At 37.6% G+C, this 16,210-nt stretch overlaps 1 long non-coding RNA gene across 1 annotated transcript in view; it reads right to left on the minus strand.

Annotated features, from left to right (window-relative positions):
* LOC306652595 overlaps positions 1–15,789 on the minus strand; it is a 696,764-nt gene extending 680,975 nt beyond the window's left edge. Inside the window, exon 1 of the long non-coding RNA XR_013761485.1 lies at positions 15,686–15,789. This is a non-coding gene — a long non-coding RNA (uncharacterized lncRNA). The remainder of the gene's footprint in view (positions 1–15,685) is intronic.
* Positions 15,790–16,210: the final 421 nt, after the last annotated feature.

Raw genomic sequence — 16,210 nt, forward strand, 5'->3', positions numbered from 1 at the left:
CGGGTATTTCCCTACCGGGTCCGTGCTGCGCTTGTGATCTATACAGGCATCTCTGTCTTTTACCTGTTACACATACACCTTCCTGGTGGACTTTCACGTGCTCTTATTTGTGATTGGCTATCTCTTGCTTACGCTGCCTTTACTTTATGTATAAATATGAGCATGAAAAACAATAAAGAGAGATCTCCTTTTGCACCTACAAGAAACGTCTTGTGAATCTTTTCACCGTGGGTGGTGGGAGTGAACAGTTTTGTTCTGTGTCAGAGTTTACACACTCAGTGCCCAATTTAATAGGCACTGTTAAGTATTAAATATCACATGTGGAGCATAAGGAAAATGTTCCCTGAGAAGGTCTTGCTGTTCAGTCCCTGCATGTCTTCAAGGGAACCTGGAACCTGGATTGAACTTTGGCCCACCACAGGGAATGTGGTCCTCAGAGTGGTCTGATAGCCATGGTTGATGGTCATGTCTTGTCCACATGACTAATGGACTGGGTCATTGCAGCTTGTCAGGAATGCTATGCACATATATCAGCTTGCTTGATGTGCATCTGGCTTCATCACTGGGAGCCTATGTTTCAGCAGCCCTGAGTGTCATGTAAAATGATGCCTCTATGGGACTGCCTCTCACTAAGTGCCTCATAACCAGACATGTGGCCTGTTTTCTCTGGGCACAAATGATCTGCACATGTCCAGAGATTCCTGCTGGACAGAAGCCTGTCCTGGGTGCCACAGAAGGGGAAATGGTCAGCAGTCTGGATCTGACTTTGCTGGATAACTCCTGAGACATATCTTTTACTGATGTACTCAGTTTGTATCCTATTCTTCTAGTAAAATTCACCCATAAGTATAAAAAAAAACTGATATCCTTAGAAGATATGATATAGGAAGCACCTGCTAAGAAGTGAAAGACAATGGCCTGGACCTTGCCACAGTGATGTGGCTAGAGCTCAGCTTGTCACCACAGAAGTTTCCAGAAGGGGCAAGGATAATATCCAGGCAGAGAAGGAAAGGCATGTGTAGTGGTTCCTGGCATGAGAAGCAGTGAGCCCAGTTACAATAAGTCATTGGCACCAGGGATGGAAACACCAATGGTCCAGTCTTGGTGCTGGCCTGTGTCCAGGTTAGAAGGCGATGCCCTGTGGACAGCATCTTGGGATGGCAGAATGTGTGTGCCCCACCAAGGCCAGCTCCCAAGGCCTGCTTTGCAAACAAAAGTGACTTCTTAATGTTATCACTATAAGATATTTCTGACCCCACCATTTGAGACTTACCTCCAGGAGAAGTTCAGCACAGGATTAGTAGTTTTAGAAGAATAGTGAATCTGATAACACCCAGTTTTTCCCCTTTAAAAATGTTAATATGAATACATCACTTATGAAAACCAAAACCAAGAAAAAAAACAAAATGAAGTGAGACTTAGAAAATTAATACGGCTCTGAGAAAACTAGCAAGTCCCTGTCTCAAATAATAAAATGTGCTGCAGATGTGGCTCAGTGGTTACGCACCCGTAGGGTCAATTCCTTGTGCCAAAATAAATAAACAAGAAGAGGAAATAGAGGGATAAGCAAAGATACTGCTCAACAAAAGAACAGTGTGTGCCATTTATCTAGACTTTGATTCAAGCAAACTATTAAACAGAAAGGTACAATAGTAAGTGAAATGCAAAAAATGAAGGATTCTCATGCTTTAGAATTACATGTTTATACTGTTAAACATCCAATCCAGAAGTACTGAACACTACTATACATGGAAATGTATTTCACCATGCTTTCATGAATGTTTAAAAGTTTGTTGGATAAAAAATTAAACAAACTTAGAAGCAGCTCAGGAAATAGCAGTCCTACAGAAGGATTGGTGCAGGGCATCCTGGGAACATTGACTATTCTATGATCCCAAGTAAAGCAGGAGTGAGCATGATCCAAGTAATGGGTGTGTTCTCAGAAGGCCTGGGTCCTACTCTGGTTCTGTTCTTCCTAGATAAGAGAACATGGACAGAGACACACCACACTTAAGCTTGGTCCTTTGTGTTTTCATGGGGACATTCCACCCAGCCCACATGTTTGAATGGTCCTGTGAATCATGAACACTGACATTCTAAGTGCTGGCAATAATATAAACCCCTGTGTAAGCCTATGGTGCCAGAGAAGTCACAAAAGGAGTTTTGCTGGCTTCACTGGAAGAAAGATAGCTCAGCCACTCCACAGAAATTGTCCCTTTTCCAGTAAATGTGTGGAAACTCCAAGGACACTGCAGAGAATGTTTATGGGAAAGGGCAAAGTTGGCTGGCAAAGGTCAAATGCAAAGTTCAGCCAGACAGCACTTGAGTCAATTAATTGGCCTCTCCTCACGCTGACCAAGATGAGCCCAAATGAGACTTTCAGCAGAGAAGAGAAGTGAACATTAAGGCTTGCCTCTGAGACCTTCTCTTCTGAAAAAAATATTTACCTCAACCAAGGAAAGACATCATGTATCCACAGCTCACCACCTCAGTAAGAGCACTGTGAATAGACCAAAGTGACTGACATAGCTTTGAAGTCAGACTCTGGAGCTCCATCAGGGGTCCACTGGGCAAGGAATGTCCCACCTGAATATCTCATCATCTATAAGCTGGGAAATGACACCACTGGCAGAGTGATCTGGAGGGTAGGATGTGAAAACATGAGGGTGCTGGGACCATCCCTAAATATAGAGAATGTGCTCAAGGTCAGAGAAGTCCCATGCACTAAGTGACTACATAATAGGTACGTACACATGTATCAGGTCAGGAGGTATATGATGATGTCACTCAGTCCTATTACTAGGTGTACCTAGTAATACCTTTCTAGGAGACAAAAAAGAATTCTAGGTAGATAACATCATATCAGGAATGAAGAAGGTTATTTAAGGAGAAAGGTGTTAATCCACATGAGCACAAAATTATCTTAAACATTGAACTCCTAAAGACTAAAAAATACATGAAGAAAAAATTGATAAAAGTAAAGAGAAAACCTCTAATCTCAGTAGCTTGGGAGGATGAGGCAGTAGGATCATGATTCAAAGTCAGCTTGAGCAATGACAAGGTGCTGAGCAACTCAGTGAGATCATGTCTCTAAATAAAATACAAAATTGGACTGGGAATATGGTTCAATTTAATTCCCCATGCAAAAAAAAAAAAAAAGAAAAAAAAAGAGAGAAAAGAGAAAAAAAACACAATTATTTTATGAGATCTCAACAATCCACTCAATTAAAAAGTCAACAGAAAATTTGTAAGAATATAGATTTTAACATTTACAAACTTGACCTAATTTAATTTATGGAACATTCCACCAAAACAATACAACAATTTTTATTGGTATCCAGAGTATAAGGAAGAACACTTTCATGACAAAATCTTAGTCTAAACCACAAAGCTCTCAAAAAAATTAAAAGAATTCTAAGTATGCAAAATATATTCTCTGCTCACAAGAGAATACATTTAGAGTGCAACCAGAATATCACTAGAGAGCCTATGAATGTTGAGAGTGCAGAAATAAAAAAAAAGATTTCAAACAGCTTTAGGCCTACAAATTCAACAAATTTGATAAAATAGACACTAAAAGACTACAAGTATAAAACCTTACATGAGAAAGAAATTACCTGAACAGCTCTGTATCTATTAAAGAATTTTAATTGACTGAAATATTTCCATTAAGTGTAGGCTCAAGCGGGTTTATCGGTGAAGTTAACAAACTATATTTTTATTGGACTGCAAATTAAACCCAGTGCATGACACATGGTAGGCAAGTGCTGTACCATTTGGCTTCATTCCTAGAAGTTTCTAATTTGAGAGTTCTCACTAAATTGCTGAGTTTGGCCTTAAACTTGCAATCATCCTGTTCTTAGCCTCCAGGGTACCTGAGATTACAGATGTGCACCAATGTGCCCAGGTTTTATTAACTATAGACCAACATACCTCAAGAAGACATGTGCAAAATCTATAAAAATTTTAACAAATTGATCTTGGCAATATAAAATATGGACAACACATCTTGACCAAATGAGAATATTTTTAGTAATGTAAAAATGGATCAGTATTTTAAAATCAATAATTTTCTAGTAGATGCAAAACAAAGCATTGAACACAATTTGATACCACTCACAATGAAAACTCATCACACTGAAAAGAAAAGGAAAGTTCTGGAAGTTTTATCATGTTTGATAAAGAAAAGTAAATAAAACCAGACTCTGAAGGAAAAGAAAGTTATATCCAGCATCAACACAATTGAATATTCTACTGAAAATCTCCTACAAGAAATAATTCACTTTAATATGACCATGGAATACAAGATCTAGAGGAATATCAACTGTATTCATTCAAGAAAATAAGAGGGAAAGTAAAGACATAAAAAAATTTCATTAGTCAGTTCAAACGTAGAAATAAAACCTCAGTGAAAAATTAACCCATATACATCAGAGTGAAATAAAACAAATTCTGGTGAAAAAGCACAGAAACTGGATCTCTTTACATACTGTTGGTGGGAATGAAAAATTAGACAGCACATTTAAAAATACTTTGACACTTTTTAACTACACATGGGTCCCAGCAGTGGCTCACCTTGGCATTCATCCCAAGGAAATGGAAACAGTTCCACAAATATCCTGATATAAATATGACACAACTAGATTTACAAGCACCCACCAAACTGAATATATCCTCATGGAAGAACCTACTGACAGACACAGCAACCTGCTTGGAGAATGTTGCTGGGTAAAAAGAGAGTCAATCCACAAAATTTACACAATGTGTAATTCATTAACTCACATTGTTGAATACCTGGCATTATAGGCATGTATCACTGTGTACAGATTTTACAAATAATTTAAGGAGGAAATAATGCCAATTTACACAAAAATCTTTGCAAGGGATGCTTATGATATAAATCTGAATCTTGAATGATCATCTGCATTTGAAGAGTCATATGTAAAATAGCTGTATAAGCATGCACACATGGCAGTACATGTAACCCTGGTGAATCTGACTACGCTTAAACTGGAGCACACAGAGTCCAGTAAACTAATTGTGCCAGTATACTAGTTATACAAGATGGTTTACCATTAGGAGAAATGGAGAGAAGTATACATTTCTGATTTATTTGTTATAACTGCACATGAATTTTCACCTACTCCAAAATAAAGTATTTTTAAAAAACAAATAATATGGTTATCAAATGATTGAAAATATTGGAGTTATAAGTCAAAGAAAAATATATTTTAAAAATAAAAATTATAACATTATAACTATTCTTTCATTTTATTTGTATTTTTAAAATATTCTTTAGTAAATAGATATTTTCACGGATTAAAGATTAAAACAATTAAATGGACAAATTCTGCAGATACTAGTTATAAAAAAATTGAAAATTAATGTCACTGCAAAAATTATTTTAAATAAATTGCCCTTCTATATTGTAACAACAAATATCAAAAATGATATTTTTGGTTGTTCTGAGGATCAAATCCAGGGACACTCACAAAACCAGTCACCTTTAATTTATTTTAAATTTTCCAGACTGATTTTAGTTATATTGTCATCCTCCTGAGTAGCTGGGAATGCAGGCATGGCTTTTTACATGCAGCAGAAATTGTACTTTAATATAGCACCATATACAACAGATATCAAAAAGTGTGCGTACTTATGAATAAGTTTCATAACCCATCAAAGAAACATTATCTCATCCAGCGAGTACAATGAAGACTCAGCTCTCAAATGAAGTTTTAAGGTCTTTATTTTTATGTGAGAGCTTCTGAGCCGAGTGTCTGGTTCTTCCTCCTCCTCCACCGCCGCCGTCTTCGTTTTCTTCTCTTGTCGCGCAGCTCTCTCTCTCCTTCTCTTCTTCCTCTCTCATTGCACCACGGCCGCCTCTCTTCTTTTCTCGTCCCACAGCTGCTGCCTGCCCTCCTTGCCTTGCTTGCTCTGCCTTGCTTGCTCCCTCCGCCATGCAAAATATGCAGCTTTATGGGATATAACAGCCAATCACCTTAATGGGTCAGGCGTTTGGCTCGTGGAGACTTAATGGTGGGTAATGAGAATATGTACTGATCACGAGCTAAGCACGGACGTGGAGGAGATCAGTTGGCCAATAGAAAGCACTTGCAGCTGGGCTTCTCGGCACCATAGGGTGAGGCCAGCCACCACTGCGGGCCCTATAGGGCAGCGGCCTCCAACATTAATATAAAAATCTGAGGGAGATTTAGAATTGTGCGAGCAATAAGGACAGGATGGCAAAGGAGGAAGCCAAAGGCATGGCAGACAGTGAGAGAACACAGAGCGTCCATCAATAAGGCAAATATCTAGCTAACAAATATGACCATGGACATGAGCAGAGACCCACCAGAAAGACTAAAACAGATGTGTGGGCATGGGAATTGGAAGCAACAATGAATAAAAAAGAGCCTGGAGTCAGAGCAGATAGAAAAAGGAGGAGGGCCCAAAACCTTTGAAAAGACAAAGTCAGTACTTTCCTATAGGATTCCAGGCTCTGACTCTGGGGCCCCTTCTCTTCAGAGGAATCGGTTAATTTATTACCTTTGCTATTATTTAAAAAAAAAAAATCATGCTGCTTGCTTGCTATCTTCCTGTCCTATTCCATGCCAAAAAAAAAAAAAATCAAAAATTTTTGACTGATATTACACAATGGCTGGGTTTTGGAGTGCTTCCTTAGCATATATTAGTTAATGAGTTGGATCCCAAGCACAATATACATTAAAAAATAATAAAACTAAGCTATTAAAAATTTATTTAAAACCTATACCTGGAAAACTATGCACATAAAACAATACTAAGAGAAATTTAAATGACCTAAATAAATTGAGTGATATGCCATTGTCATATATGAAAAGATTCAATATTTTAATATCTCAATTATTTCTTACACTGAGTTATTAATTGATTGTAACTGTAAACATAACCCCAGCAAGACTTGTGGAAAAGCTGAATCTAAAATGGAGTAAAAAAATGAAGAGTATAGAAGAGTCAAAACAGCAGAAAGAAGTTGGAAGAACAGCAGTACCTAGTTCCAAGCTATTGCAGAGCTCAGCAAACATCATAGTGTGTAAGGACAATGAGACCAAGTGAATATAGCAGAGGACACAAGCAGATTCACACCTAAGTGGTCAAGCAAGCTATGACAAACATGCCAAGTCAGTACATAATCTTTTCCACAAATGGTACAGGAAAAATATTGTGACCATATGTAAATAAATAAATAAATAAATAAATAAATAAATAAATAAATAAATAAATAAATAAATAATTTTGAGCTCTGCCTCACACACTGTAAGGAATCTGACTTCCCCTACCACCTGTTAATCTGCGTTTCCCTGCTTCTCCGGTTACAGGAATTTCTCGTCCTCCCCACCACCTGTCAATCTGCGTTAGCCCGCCTCTCACATTACAGAAATTTCTGGCTTATGTTGCTTCCTGCCCCCAGCATTACGTCCTAATATGTCATTGGTCTTGGTGACTATCAGCCTTTGTTCTAACCTCTCGTTGCCTGGCATCGTGGTCTCGGGATGCTGAAATCACTACCCAGGTGGGTCTCAGTTTACCATGGGATTCAGGACATCCACCCCAGCAAACGAGCCCCTGAGATGTGTAAATCATCTCAAACCCCTTCACCTATTCCCTGAATCAGAGCTAAATTGTCCTTTAGATAGTAAGTCAGAATGGTCTATTTATGACACCCTAAATTCTAGCTTTATATTAGGTAAAATTATATGCCTAATTGTACTAGTTATAATTAAATACATATGCGGGCAACCTGGTGAATGGAAAGGAACCTTTCCCTTTCGCCTTTTTCCTTTCTTTCTTGCTGCTTCTCCTCCCCCTTTTAATCCTTTCTCTTCTAAGTTTAATCGAGCTGATGAGTCATGTCCTTACAGGCCTCCTACTGCAGAAGTTCCTGCTCATTTCTCTCCTTTGCCTCACTCTGTTTCTCCTTCCGCTCCGCCATTCAGCCCTCCAAGTCCCCCCACCACATGGTTTCGTACACACATTCTAGCTTTTTTAGGGGAGGTGGCTGGCATGGAAGGAGTAAAACCTGAACATGTTCTCTTGGCTAATTCCTTATTTTCAAATCTTGTCTTTCTCTCTCAGCTCTCGCTACAGGCTCAAGAAATTAAAAGAACCTAAGCATAAAGTTTCTGCTAGAACATATTGGCCCCTTTCAGATTCAGATCTCAGTCAAGGGTTACAGTAACATGCAAATGAAGAAAGGCGCAGTAGGAAACCAGTTTCAAACCTGAAGAAAAAAAAACATGTAAAAGTGTCCATTTTAAATTTCTCCTCGGCTACAACTCAGAAAACTTTTCTCCCTTTCAACTTTTCTCTCCTCATTTTCTCATGCTTTAATTAATAACCATTGTCATTTTTCTTCCAGGACTTTATTTTTCTTAAATGCTGTATTTTTGAGCTCACAATTTTAATCCTACAGACCTAGGTTAATAATTTTTAATCAGTTCTTTTTATCCAACTCTAGAGTTATTTTTGAACATCCATTACATTGCAATGGAAATAAATATTACAAGGCCTTTGCTTTTGTGTTAAATATAAGCAGCATAAAAATTAAAATTTTAAAAATGGATCCAAATATTTTTAAGTCACGTGATTTAATAAGGTTCAATTTAAATTGGGTAAACTACTAAAAGTAAAATGTCCTTAAAATTAACACACAAGTCTCTAAATCATCAAACTAATAAAATATTAATGTTTATAAAATGTCTAACATCAATTTTTCTAGGACTTTTCTTCAACAGGAAAGAGACGGCAAATACTATTGGCACACTTGTCTGTAGTCTTGGTTTTTTCTACAATAAGTATTTTTTGTATATTAAATGTGTTCATATTTTCCAGGTATACAAGCCTTTAAAGCAGAAAATTTTATCAAGCTGCTGTCCTCCAAATTAAACTTGTCTGTAATGGTAAACCTATCATTTAATGTTCTATTACCTGCCATCAATAGGGTATATATAACCTAACATTGCACACATATAAAGATTGCTAAGATTGCTAACATAACTCTTTAGATCCACATTTCCATCAGAGAACAGAGCTCCATCTGATCTCAGCTTAATCTTCAAAATCTGTGTTTATATACTCCTTTGCCCCTCACTGAAAAGCCCCACATTACCTGAGATAAGGCTCTGCCTCACCACCCTGCTACACATTACAATGGCTCCAAAGTAAGCCTGACTTTAACTCATTTAAAGTTGTGTTCAAAAGTTTAATGTTTGTTGTAAAGAATACTGTAATCTCAAATGAGAACTCAACCAAAATTCAAAATAGCTATTGCACAAACTGAATGTTTTACTGTTGATGACTCCATTTTGTATTTTCCTTATAAACTCTAATTGTTGCCTGATCAATATTTTGCAGAAGTACTGCTTCAAGAGGAAACATCATAAATTAACTTGGAATAGTAAGCCATCACCTATAGAACAGATAATGTAAACCCCAATTAGATAAAAGGGAGGTAAGTAACTAAAGTTATAGACATTAAAGCAAAAGTCCAGTACTCTTACTTTATGACTGGTGAGACTGACTTTCTTTTTTTTTTTTCTTTTTTTTTATTTTATTTTTTTTTATTGTAAACAAATGGGATACATGTTGTTTCTCTATTTGTACATGGCATAAAGGCATACCATTTGTGTAATCATAAATTTACATAGAGTAATGTTGTTTGATTCATTCTGTTGTTTTTCCCTTCCCCCCACCCCTCCCACCACTTTTACCCTCTATACAGTACTTCCTTCCTCCATACTTGCCCCCCTCCCTAACCCTAACTCTAACCTAACACTAACCCTTCCCTCCCCCCCATTATGGGTCATCCTCCACTTATTAGCGAGATCATTCGTCCTTTGGCTTTTTGAGATTGGCTTATCTCACTTAGCAGGATATTCTCCAATTTCATCCATTTGCCTGCAAATGCCATAATTTTATCATTCTTTATGGCTGAGTAATATTCCATTGTATATATATACCACAGTTTCTTTATCCACTCATCAATTGAAGGGCATCTAGGTTGGTTCCACAGTCTGGCTATTGTGAATTGAGCAGCTATGAACATTGATGTGGCTGTATCTCTGTAGTATGCTGATTTTAAGTCCTTTGGGTATAGGCCAAGGAGTGGGATAGCTGGGTCAAATGGAGGGTCCATTCCAAGTTTTCTAAGGAATCTCCACACTGGTTTCCAGAGTGGCTGCACTAATTTGCAGCCCCACCAGCAATGTATGAGTGTACCTTTCTCCCCACATCCTCGCCAACACCTGTTGTTGCTCGTATTCTTGATAATCGCCATTCTAATTGGGGTGAGATGGAATCTTAGGGTGGTTTTGATTTGCATTTCTCTTATTACTAGAGATGTTGAGCATTTTTCCATATGTTTGTTGATTGCTTATAGATCTTCTTCTGTGAAGTGTCTATTCATTTCCTTAGCCCATTTGTCGACTGGATTATTTGAATTCTTGGAGTAGAGTTTTTTGAGTTCTTTATAGATTCTGGAGATTAGTGCTCTATCTGAAGTATGAGAGGCAAAGATATTCTCCCACTCTGTAGGCTCTTTCTTCGCATTGCTGATAGTTTCCTTTGCTGAGAGAAAGCTTTTTAGTTTGAATCTATCCCAGTGGTTGATTCTAGCTTTTATTTCTTGTGCTATGGGAGTCCTGTTAAGGAAATCTGATCCTAGACCAACAAGGTGAAGATTTGGACCTACTTTTTCTTCTATAATCTGCAGGGCCTCTGGTCTGATTCCGAGGTCCTTAATCCATTTTGAGTTTAGTTTTGTGCATGGTGACTGACTTTCTTGATGGTTAAGACCAAACTTAGAAATAGAGATTTTAAATACAGAGGTCAAGGAAAGTCCATATTTGGGTCTTGCCCTCAAAGTCAGCCTGAACCTGGGAAATAAGAGAACTTCTCTAAGGAGTGTTGCAACTCTGGGTCACAAAACCTCCTTATCAAGGAGACTGTTGAGACTAGAGGATGAAAAATCACTCAGTGCACCTGCTGCAGAGGAGGGTCATGGAAAAAAGGGAAACATCCCTGATGCTTTCAAAGAAAGCCACATCATGGAAAAGACCCTGCCTAACCAAATGGCACTAATGGGGCTAAAAGCTGTTCTTAAGTTCTCTATGAGTTACCCCTGTGGAAACTCAGCAGACTTTTTAACAGACAGGAACAGGTCACTTTGACCAACTTGATCTTAAACACCTGGCAAATCAGTTAAAACCAAAGCATAGCCATTCTTGGGCATTTAAAAATAATAGTAACTATCAAGAGAAACTGCCAGAGTCAGAAGTTTTAAGTCAGTTTAAGGCCTACAGACACAGGTAGGCTTTAATCTGTGTTTGCTAATAACAGAAGTATAGAGATCTCTACTAAATGTTGTGTTGACATTCCTGATAACCCAGACAATGTTAAAGCTCCCAAATAAAGGCCTGTCCTCTCCAGCATTTGCTAGGCCTTGTCATGGGAACAACTTCTCAGTTCTTCCGCCCCCTGGTGAGGAATTATTGATTTCTGTCATCTTTATAATATGCATTAGCATGTTCCAGATCCTGCAACATTTATATTGTATCAATCTCATTTCAGTACTCATGTCTTTTTGTTTTTCTCCCATAGAAGCACCCATTCCCAGATGCCTTTACAGCCTGCTCTCCCCACAACTGAACTTCTACCACGAACCCCTCAATTGACCTGATTTCTAAAAAGGAACCTCCAAACTGCTTGCCCCATGCTGTCCACTACCAGCTCGAAGAAGTCAGATCGGTCATCGGCCCTTTTCCCTACAGCAGTGACGGAGTTCCTAGTATTAGAGGGGTAAATGATGTCAGAATTGGGAACAGGCAGTTAATGCAGATATAGGGGATCAGTCAAATCGAGAAAATGAAGTCCACAAAAATCATCTGCCTTTGGAAGCCTGGGAGGAGAATAAACTTTTTACATCTCACCTGCAAAACCAACCCCAGTCACCCAGGCAGGAAGGAGAGAAGGCTTCAGAAAGAAGTGGAGAGCAAAATTTTTTTTTATATAAAGTGAAATGGGGGAATGTAAGGAATCTGACTTAACCCAACACCTGTCAATCTGCGTTTCCCTGCCTCTCCGGTTACAGGAATTTCCCATCCTCCCCACCACCTGTCAATCTGTGTTAGCCCGCCTCTCATGTTACAGGAATTTCCGGCTTACGTTGCTTCCTGCCTCCAGCATTATGTCCTAATATGTCATTGGTCCATCAGTCAGTCTGTAAGAATTCTCTTCCACGATTGGTTCCTCTCACCCCGTGAAATTCCTATGTCTGAGATGAACCTTGTGCCATCTTTCTTCTGACCTTTTCCCCTTTCCCCGTGCAGAGGTGAATACGTCTGCACAAATAAATGGTTCCTTGTATGAGACCTGTATCTGTGGAGCGTTTCTGGGAGCTAGCGACAAACCATAACTGCATGCCTCTTTTTCTCAACCTAACACACACTATGAGCAATTAAGTGTGAATGATTATTGATCTAAATATAAGTGTTAAAAACATAAAACCTTCTAAAACAAGAGATAAAAATCATCACGACCTGAGTTTTGGCTGACTTCTTATGTAAAATACGAAGTACTAAAGGAAAGGAGAACTGGATATACCTCAGAGGTAAAACATTTATCTAGCATGCTTAAGAGCCTGAGTTTAATTCCCACTATGAGAAAAATACATTAACAATAAATAAAAGTACTGACCATGAACATGGACTGATGAAAACATGGAACAATTGTAACTTTGTACACACTGTTGGGAATGTAATGTGGTTATCTATTTGGAAAGAGTTTGGCAGATTCTTAAAGTGTACACCTACATCATGGTCTACATATTCCACTCCTGGGCATCAACCAAGAGAAATTCAAGTACAGTTCTGCATGTATATTCTACATGTATAGCAAAAGTGAGTAAGTGAATAGATAAACAAATTAAAATATACACAAAGAAATAATCAGTACACAAAGGAAGAAAACAATACACAGAAGATGTGAAAGTCAATATTCTATTAGAAGATAGACAAGAACATGAAAAATATATGATTATTTAATGTATTAAAATTTTAGAGTGAGAAAAGACACTGCAGCAATTTCTTGCAAACAAGGAGGTAATAAAGAGGAAGCAAGGAACTTCTGGGGGAAATGGATACATTTATTATCTTGGAAGAGCTGAAGGTTCCTTTGGGCACAACCTAAATGCATGCAAGATTTTATAAATCAATTATACCTCAGTAAAGTATATGAAAAAGCCCAATAAGTCATATATTACAAGCTTAAATTTAGAAAAAATGGGGCTCAGAAATTAAGACGTGAGTAGGAAGATAGTCACTAGAATGAAACAAATATTTCAAAATAACAAAAGATATTTATGTACAAACAAGTCACTGTGAGCAATAGAGCATGTTAAAATCTAATAATATAGAACAGTGTTGTCAAGGTAGATCCTAAAAGACCAGAGTTTCTTCTAGGGTACCATAAGTTCAAAGCTATTTCATTATAATAGCAAAATATTATTTGCCTTTGTTCATGCTCGTTCTTCCAAGAGTGTATAGTTGAATTTCCCACATTTTACATGACAAAAGATGAATATAAACTATATAAAGAGAGGAATCCATCTGTATTCTAATTTAAAGATTTCCAGAACTTTACAACAATGCCACTCTTATGTAAGTTAAAAATGTAATATGTACACAATATTTTATGTGAATATAGTGTTTTATAAATTCTGTTTTAATTCACAACAGGCCAAATATTGATAGATAACCTAAATATAAATCAAAACTCATTGGAATTTTAAGTGTTGGGGAAGAGCTATTAATTTATCATCAAAAACCACTCAGGCAGTTTCCTCCAGAGGAACAACTGCCCTGCTAAGATCTGGCCAGACATCCTATGGGAGAGTCTCCACATTCTGGAGTCATGTCCTTCCACATGTTGACAGTAGGTGTGGTTGCTATAGACTATGCCTGGGTCATAGAAAATTCAGAACAGATATTCAGATTCAACCTTTAGAATCAGACACAGCATCTTACAATGAATGCCACACAAACCAACATATAATTTGCATTGTGTGTATCTTGGATGTTTTCATTTTATTTTTGTATGTGTTCATTTCTATTATGTTTTATATGAATATTATTCTACAACCGTTTGGAATTGTTTAAAGATTGTGCTCTACCATGGAACCATGAAGAAACACTGAACTACATATCTTTCAATAATAGCAGTTGGTATGATCCTCAAAGCAAATTGTCATGGCTAGAAATTATCTCTTCTTCATTAACAACAATGAAGAGGGCTGCCTCTCTATATATGCTATTTCTAATATAAATATAATGCTTTCACACTTACAATGGAAATTGGCAATGCCAAAAAGAACCATGCACACTCTCTTCAGTGAAGAAATTTTCCATGGATCTCAGATGGATTGATTTCATTAAGTTCATTTTTGTTATGTTCTGGAAATTAGAAAAAAATGTGAACACTTACTAGACATTTTAAGCAAAAAGTTCCATCACAGTAAAATAAGACAAAGGGGAAAAAAGAAAGGCAAGACCCACTGAAAGACATGAAAGCAAATCTCAAAGGGTGCTTTAGCTACAGAAATTAGGTGAAAGACATGACTTCCTACATCCATCTCCTTTCTCAAACGGGTTTATTCTTGATTTGGATCAACTTCCTATACATAAAAAATGATGAGAATTTTACTCTAAAGAGGCCCATGACTAACATATGCCCTGAGTTTCACCCTTGACATTCTAATCAATTTCAAGGCTGCCAGTCATGGTGACACAAGCCTGTTATCCCAGCAGTTTGAGAAGTAAAGGCAGGATGGAAAGTTTAAAGCCAACCTTAGCAATTTAGTGAAGAATTTAGAAACTCAGCAAGACCCTGTCTCTATGTAAAATATGAAAAAGGGCTGGGGATGTGGCTTAGTTGTTAAGCACCTCTGAGTTCAATCACTGGTACAAGAAACAAGCATAAACATACATACAAATTGCAAGGATATCAGAAAAACTGCTCAATTTCTCAGTACTTCCATTTTTTTTACCCATAATATTCAGGTAACATTTTCTTCACATTTTTTGAGTGAAGGAGTGATGTCAAAACCAGACCTGGTTGTGAAATGAAATTACAAAAATGTTATGGTCAGAGTCTAGTACCTGGGGAAGGGTCAATTCCCCTCCTCTCTCTTAGCCTTTCTCCAGGAAATTGAATTGACCAGTACATAACTGCACTAAGATTCTAACTCATTCCTCCTCCAATGTAATAGGTGTCTGTGAAAGAAGTTGTTTCTTCTTTTTTCTTCTGTGAGGACACTTTATGTTAGAGACACTGCATGAGACCTTCAGTCACGTAGATTAGGATGTTTTTTTTAAAGAAGAAAAATCTCCAATGATAGGATGGGTCTAAGGTGATGTCAAATAACAAATAATTATTGTCAGAAACTGTGGATCAGGGCTTAGAATTTTGGAGTGCTAAACTTCTCTGGGACCGCTGGTGTAAAATAAACTGGTTTCTCCTTCTTTCTGCATGCCATTTCATCGTTTCCTCAACAAAGGGTGATGGTAAATAATATTCCTACAAGATAGTTCCCAAAGAAAATTAAACAGACATGCACCTTGTAGAAGAGAGGGGAAACTAGTCAAGCACTAACCTCCCAGTAAATCTTTTCTTAATAACAATAAGCCCTGAAGGAAAGGGGCGGATACTGAATGCAGGGCTCTGAACTTTGACCATTCCCCACTGCAAAATAGTCCTAAATGGAGGCACAGAAAATTATTGAAACTCTGGTAAACAATGGATCTCAGAGAAAGAACAGCAATGGGCAATATTTGAGTACTCTTCACTCATGATTTGAACTCCTATTTCCCCAGATAATGCGGGGGCACCTGGCTCTCCTTGCAGTGCTTGACAGAGTTCCACTTAAGGATGATTGCAAAGACTCATCCTAAAAGGATTGCATGCCAGATGTATGCCTTCCTAGCTTGGATGTTATTCTGTGGAGTTTTCCTAATAATATATTACTCACTTCAGTCTGGGGATCTTGCTAGAGGTGATGGGAATAATTCTATAAATTTCCAGAAAAACATCATGGAGACAAAACACATGTTGAAACCCTGTGATGTTAACCGCACTACAGAAGAATGTTTTTATTATGTTAAAAATCAAACACTGCATT

Source organism: Sciurus vulgaris, assembly GCF_902686455.1.
Source record: "Sciurus vulgaris genome assembly, contig: HiC_scaffold_587_arrow_ctg1, whole genome shotgun sequence".
Lineage (NCBI taxonomy): Eukaryota > Metazoa > Chordata > Mammalia > Rodentia > Sciuridae > Sciurus > Sciurus vulgaris.